Raw genomic sequence first — 8,147 nt, forward strand, 5'->3', positions numbered from 1 at the left:
CCCCCCCCCCCCCCACACACACACACACACACTGAGGATTACATTTTATCATATGAGAGTCTGACCACGCAAATCCCTTACTTTAAGGTAATTAGAGAGAATGAGGAAGAGAAAATACAAAGAGTGGGAGAGTAAAAGAAAAAGATGGTCTGCTTGGTTTCCTGGAAGAACTGAAGTAAATTAGCATAATGAATACTGGCCTATCTGAGAAGAAGAGCAAAGGACGGGGGGATGGAGAAAGGAAAGATGGAGGAGAAGATGATATGAAAACACTTTGCTGAGGCATACATTCACAAGGCTACTTCTGTGCATTTTTGCATGAAGTGATGGATTAAATGAGCTAAAGGTGAGAGAGTAAAAGGCAGGGAAGAAGGAGGAAGACTATGAGGAGTGAGCATCTGCATAGAGTCAAACTGGCTCATATCCTAATGACAACAAACTGAAATGGAAAGAAGTTGACAGAAATCATTTCCATTCATCTCAACATAATTTATTCACAGATAAATGGCGGCACAGTGGAGAGTATTATAAAAAAGATACTAGCTACATAGGAAGAAAATTAGAAAGAAAGTATTGTTTTCAAATGTGGCCTTTTAGTAAGTCACAAATTGGAAAGCGGAGGCTGTGAGACAAACAAATGCAGACAGAAGCAAGGGAAACAATTCAACGCTACTTTAGTTGTTTATTCATGGACCGCTGGACACAAAGGCATACTCACAATCTCAAAGCACACACATAGTTTCAACTAGTACGTTTTATCTTATGTTTCCCTTAACGCTTCAGCTAGCTTTGTCCTGGGGCAGCACTACCCTCTTTTAACATCTGCACAACACACATACACACGCACGTACACACACACTTACACTCGAACGCACACGCACGCTCACATGCACGCACACACACACACGGTGCATTTTGCTATGCTTCATCATAAGTTATTAAATAATAGCTGCTGTGTTGTTGCTTTAATGAATATTGGTTACATGAAGCGTAAACTCTGGCCTCATTACGTTCTATTATTAAACTATTTGACACCTCATCTTACAAATTCTTTTCTTTTTTTAAAGCAGTATTAATTGATATTTAGCCACTTGTGTTCAACAGCACAAGCTGTAAAAACAATGCTGACCACTTACACCATGGAAAAGTTGTCATGCTAGCAAACAATTGACAATTATGTAAAGTGGGATTGAGGAGATTAGAACATCAATGGAGTTAGATGAGGATGAGGTGGAGTGATGTATAGGGAATAGTTGCTGAGAGCGAGAGATGGAGTCTTTAATGTCATATTAGCGGATGTTTCCATTAATAAGTTATATGTGATTAACATCCCACTAGGCCACAGCAGAGATCCAGCATGTTTTGCTAAAATGTCCCAGCTCACATGTACTCAGAGATTTTCTCAGCATGACTCAAACTCAGCCAGCAGAGCTTCATTTGTTCTGTCTGACTGCTTCTTTAAGGTCAAATGGACTTTAAAAAGTGCCCCTCCAGGGAAAAGCCTGGAGACTCATTGGACAGTCCAGAACAGGGCCTGAAATTAACACCGATCACCTGCCAAATATGGGTGAATTTTGCAATTGGCAGGTAGCCAATGAGAATTAAGTGGTTCAGACGCATAACTATCGGTAAGCAGGGTCCGCAGTTTCTTACGGGCCAGGACCAATCAGGATCCCGCATCACTGGAAGACATTGACAGCCGGGGCTCCCTATCACATTTTCATTTCTCGCTTCAATCCCAGCAGTCCCATGTGGAGCCACTGACCAAGCGGGAGTGAGAACTGTTCAAATTAATTTCCTTGTTTCTGAAATGAACACGAGACGTGTGTGACTCGAACATCTCACATTTACCAACACAGCGTACAGTGAAAGACTTCCTGCCAACATGTACACATTTTGACATCAATGTGTGCTGTAACGATTTCTCACTATAAACTCGATGAAAGCTGCTGCAGTTTCAATCCTGTCGGCTTGCTGCATTGAGCGGGGCTGCTGCTCCGTTCCCCCGGCAACTGACGCACACACACACACACACACACAAACATAATCACACAGGTGGATGCAGGAAAAACCGTAGATGAGTACAGAATGACCTAAATTGAGGACAGCTACATTATTGTAGGTACAATGATAAGTTAAAGTCCAATAAGTACTACCCCCTACTACAGCATGTGACGATTGCGCAATGTCCACGAGTAGGCTACCATGAATAAGATAGGATAGGTTCATAAAGACTCAGCAATTCCTGTTTTTCTCCTTTCTGAGGCAAACAAAGGGGCAGGTAAAAAGTGACTGTGGCAGGTGGCAGATTTTTTAATCCACCTGCCACAGTTGCCGGAGCAATTATACACAACCATGGATTTTTACAACAAGTCTTCTGGTTAGGTCAAAAAGGACTTTAGTCCTTGATCTGTTACGGGGATGGTGAGGTGAGGACCCAAATGCAGGGAAGAGAAGGCAGGCAGGAGCAGGTAAACAGGGCTTTATTATAAAAGGTCCAAGGCCAACACGGGAAGCAAAAGACCAAGACAACACCCAAGGTCCAAGAATCCAAAATGGCAGAGGGTGGGAGGGAAACGCCAAAACAGGGAAACTACACTGGGGGGCCACTCACTGGGGAATCAGGTGCAGCAACGGGAACGGGAACAGGCAGGCTGACAAACAGGACTTCATGCAGCACAGGACAAAACAATCTGGCACTAGACAAAGGGAACACAAGAGGTAACAAGGTAACGGGGAACAGGTGATACTTCAGGTGAAACACATTAGGGCGGGGAAGACAATCAGACTGACTAAAGTAAAGCATGGCAAGACAAGACGGAACAGGAAACCAGACTATCAACATAAAACAGGAAGCAGAACAAACAGACACTTACCAGGGATCACACGAGCCAGGACCAACAACACAAAACCAGGGAGAAAACTAACAAGTACACAAGGAAGACAAAAAAGGGAAAACACACCCAAAACTAAAACCCAATACCAGAACATAATCAGATCGTTCAGAATTTATTAAATTAACATTTTGCCAATTTTAGATCATATTTCCTTGTATGGCGGCTTGTGATTGGACAAGAACATGTTGTTAACATAAATATATTTAACAAAGAAAGATATTAGTGAAAAAAATAAGGTTTTAGTATTGGTACTTAAACTCAAGTATTGTATTTGCACTGGTCCAAAAAAATGGACTTATGCAAACTTATGTTTATTGTTGAGGGTTTTGGTAGCATTTTTAAGGAATCGCAATCAAATATTTTATCTGAATTTCAAAATTCCAATCCCTTTGTCTAATATTTTCAGTGTTATATAACAAAAGTTTAAAGAAAATTAATTTAATAAAGATTGACATTCAAAAAATTTACTTTTGCCACATATTACATTTAGCTTTTTAATTAAAAAACCTGAATTATTTGTACATTGTTCTCTTTGAATGCATAAAGAGAAAGGAGATTACAGATTTGTTAAAATGGTACCTTAGTGGATCAGGGAATTTCTTGGAACCGGATCCATAATGGAGTTATATATTAAAACCCAGGATTACTAATATTAGACTAGCTAATTTGGACACAACAGCAGCAAAGCTTTGCCAAGAGAATTGGTTGTTTACTGTCTAGCCTATGAATTCAGAGAAGGGAATATCACACTCTTTCATTTGTTTTATCCTAATGAGCTATTGCCTGGGAGATTTATATTCTATCCTTGTAAGTGCAGAAATACCAAACTAACGTAGACTTGTGAGACCACAGACACATCAAACAAAACACATCTACAGATCAGAATTCAGAGCAGACAGACACAAACTACCATCTGCTATTTTTTAACCACCACAAAGTCATGTTGGTTAGCCATCGCCATTTTATCAGTCTGGATCTGGAAGTCCCACAGGATCTTAGCTCTGTCATTTCCAGCCACCTTTAAGGTGCCTCCCACCTTGACCTTGGGTATTCAAGCCATAGACAGTAAAAGAAATGGACACAGCGACACCATATACTTTAACGGAGAAGAGTGGAAGTGAATACGAAGCACTTTTCCGGTGAGCTTGCCTACGTAGATGTGACGTGAGCAACCTGCCAGAGAGTTGTTAGTCTTCTGGTAGCAAGAGAAATCTGTTTGTGGATAAATGTTACTTCATATGAATTCACTTGCAAAATACCAAAGTTATTGAAATATATTGGTTCCCATGCTTTTATGGACTCTCTATGGGCTTCTCCCTGCTTCCATGTCCCCCTGATTGCCTGCGAGCTTCTCCTGACTACAGTAATTCTTCTACTGTACGACAGAAAGTCACATGATTATTACACAATCATTAGTCTATTTTTACAAAAACAGCTGCTATGGGGCCATAACGCAAGATAAACGGTAATGGAGCCTTTTATACATTGTTATGTTTTTCTTAGAAATAAAAAACGGACAAATAGAGTCTTTAAGAACTTCATACTTAAAGTTATTTGCTGTCAAAGTGACGCCAAAAAGAATGGCAGTCAATGGAATGCCAGCAGAAGGTGATGGCTTGTTAACCTTAGGATTTCACCATAGGAGGTACGCTTTCCTGATGCTCGTTAACCCTCTTGCTTCCAGCTTGACACAGATGTTCCTGTACACTTGGCCAGCCACTTGGTTATGGCGTTCCAGGTATGCCGAGGAATTACAATTTACAATGACACATGCACACACAACACATGTGCACGCGCTCGTACACACAGACACACACACACATACACACACACACAATGGAAAATAACATTTAATTAGCCTTTATTATATTAACAACTATTGTTTCTCTTCACAGTGGATGTCAGCACAAATCTGTCCTCCATCCCTACATCTCCTCACCTCCTCATTGCTTCCAATTTAGTCACCCTCCTTTCTCTCTATAATCTCACCTGTCACAAGGCTACTCTCAAGGTGAAGCAGAAATATCAACTGGGATTTTTGACAAAGGGAGGTAGACTCAGTGTGAGAAAGAGTGTGTGTTTTTGTGCATGCAGGCTGCGTAGAGAAATAAGATGAGCAAGCCTGAGGAGGAGCGCGGTGACAAGGACTGACAGCACAAAGGGAGATCCAATAAATACTTTATAAAAAAACCTTCCACATAAAATCCAATGCACATGAATCACACCACCCGGGATTTCCTGCAGAAGAGCCCAGAGCTAGATCGTCTCAAATTTCGATGCAGCACGAGAGCAACACACACGTTCACTGAGATTTAGCTAATTTTGTTGGCATTGTGTGTTGAAATATAACATGGAGATTTGTTCCAAAGTAAATTGGAATAAAGTGATAGTGTTAGCTATGAAATGATAGATAGCACAAAAAAGTGTATTTACCAGGCACCAAAGGACTGACAAAAAAATGGTAATTGTACTATGGGAAACGTTTTGGAGTTTAAATTAGGATATATCTGCCTCTGCTGCTTCAATTCTGTTAATTTCTCTTTTATTTCTGTCTTGTGAGTCCCAGAAGTTAGATTATTTGTTTATTTGATAAGGAAAATGCACATTAACCAACATTTTTGTAAAAGCGCAAGTGTTAGCCAATCGGCTATTTTTCAAATGTAGTCCTACCTAGCATGCATGTCTTTATGGTGGTCAAATTGATTAACCAATCGTGTGTTTTATGGTGGGAAGAATCCAGAGCACCCATACGAATCCAAACAAACACAGGGAGAACATACAAACTCTATACAGAACGGCCTAGAACAGCCTGGATTCAAACAAAGAACCTTCTCGCTTTGAGGCAGAAGTGGTAACCACTTTGTTTTATGTACCACTAATTTGACACTATCAGATGTGAATTGAAAGAAACAATACAGTTTTTATCTCACTAATAAAGTAGGAATCTCTGTGAGTAAGTGAGTAACTCTGTCTGGCCCTTTAATGTTTATCGATTATCACACGAAGCCCGCTGTTGTAGAGATGAAAACAGATCTATCTATCTATCTATCTATATATCTATCTATCTATCTATCAGGATGAATTTTGAAAGTTAACAATCCAACTTAGACGTCTGAGCTAATGTGTGCAAACTACTGTAGCTGAGGGTAATTCCACAAAAACATGGATGCTCAGTAGTCTCAAACAGCATAAGCCAAGATGGCACACTCACTTTTTTTACCTTCCATAGTGAACAGTTGCACATTATGCCAGCTTCACTTCTTTCGTTTCTACCCTTCACAATAAAGGCCCAACTAAAATTCAACTTAGCATTTCCCTAAGAGGAAACTTACATTATATGGAAGAAACTTATAAAATAGCTAACAATGGTAAAGGCATTTTTATGCAGACACTAGACTAACATCCACTTGTTGCAGCTACAACATAATTTATGTTTTTATTGTTATGTTTAACCATTTGCAGCACTTACTTAGGGTCAGGGAACAGTATTGTATTGGTTATGTAATAATAATGACTCACGCCTGTCTGGAATGAAAGCTGCTGACGTAGTGTAATGTTGTTTAGAGCCACATAACTTCATAGGTGGGAAAGCTGGTTTAAATGGTTAAAATTGTGAAACTTGTTCACAGGAGACTGCTTTGTTTCTTTCACATCATTTTCTACTGACAGTCAATGTTGTTTTCTTTCAACCTAATGATTCCCTCAACTGTAACAAACCTGAACAAACCTTAATTCAAGCAGTGTCAAATCTCTTTTTATTTAAAGTGCTCATATAATGCTCATTTTCAGGTTCATAATTGTATTTAGAGGTTGTACCAAAATAGGTTTATGTGGTTTAATTTTCAGAAAACTGCATATTGCTGCAGTTCCTCTTTTCACCCTGTCTTTCGCGTTGAGCTCTCTGTTTTAGCCACTGAGTGAGGCGTCTCAGTTGCAGAGCATGAGGGAGCAGGGGGGTAAGAATGTCTTCACAGTTGAAGCGTTTAAAGACTCTATTTGTCCATTGTTCGTTCCTAAAGAAACATGACAATGTATAAAAGGCTCCATTACCTTTTGTCTCAATTTATGGCACTGTAGCAGACAATTTTGTAAAAACAGGCTAACGATTGTGTCATAACCATACCACTCACTGTCGCGTAGTAGAGGCATTCCTGAACAGTACCGGATATGCTTGCAGGCAGTTTTGACTCGCATTAGCTGTTTAGGTTTAATTAATTAATTAACTTAATTAATTGTTAACTAACATTTTAGTTAGCAATAATTAGCCTGTCCCTATGTCATCTCCTACTTACGCTCTCCGTCTCTGCAAGATTGGGAATGATAGAGATTTCTCTTGGCACCGCTACCAGAAGACTTTTAACTTTCAGACAGGTTGCTCACGTCACATCTACGTCTTCAAGCTCAGTTGGAGGCTGTGCAGTAACGCTCAGCACTAACCGGAAAAATTCTTCAAATAGACTTCACTGGCGTTCATCACGGAAGTAAAGGCTTGACTGCAATAGAGCTGTTAGAGGAAGTTTGTGAACAGTGTTTTCTCTGGAAGATGGCAAGTCCCTTTAGGGTGGATATTGGGCTTTTGACTTTGTAAACCTATAACGTGCACAAAAAAGATATGTAACAAAATGAAGGAAAGAGAAAAAGCCAAAAAAGTATAATATGAGCACCTTCATTTTCTTTCTCTTTTCAACTAAACAATTTTTACATAAGGAAGTAAAATCTGTTCTTTACCTTTTGTTATACAAATAATTTTCCTTGTAATGTCATTTGTATTAATAAAAAAGAAAAAATGAAGGCAAAACAGAAAACAGAGTAAAGCTGCAGCAAGAAAACAAGTTGTCACTTGAAAACAGAAAAACAGTTTCACAGATGGTAGTTTGAATGGTAGATAGAGGACCAGACTGATGAACTTTCGGACCTTCTGTTTTCAGTTTGTTACATGTGATAACCAGCAGAACTGTACATTTCACTCAGAGTTGATAGAAAAACATCAACATTACGGCATATGTTCTTAGGATTTGGTTGTGCTATTCTTTACATGAAGCCTGCTGCAAGAAAATATTGGAACAGGCTGATGGTCTACAGCTGATACTATTTGTGTCCTAACTGCTTGAGCCTTGCAGTATGGTTGTCAGAGTGAATCAGTTTGACTGTGGGAGGAAGACATATCCATATAGCCCGTATGCTGTCACTATGTGTGTGTGTGTGTGTGTGTGTGTGTGTGTGTGTGTGTGAGAGAGAGAGAGAGAGAGA

General features: G+C 39.6%; 1 protein-coding gene across 3 annotated transcripts in view; it reads left to right on the forward strand.

Annotated features, from left to right (window-relative positions):
* The window catches only part of kcnip3b (Kv channel interacting protein 3b, calsenilin), a 38,679-nt gene that overhangs the window by 6,855 nt on the left and 23,677 nt on the right, over nucleotides 1–8,147 (forward strand). The gene's annotated exons all lie outside the window — the stretch shown is intronic.

The sequence above is a fragment of the Etheostoma cragini genome, chromosome 5 (assembly GCF_013103735.1).
Source record: "Etheostoma cragini isolate CJK2018 chromosome 5, CSU_Ecrag_1.0, whole genome shotgun sequence".
NCBI lineage: Eukaryota > Metazoa > Chordata > Actinopteri > Perciformes > Percidae > Etheostoma > Etheostoma cragini.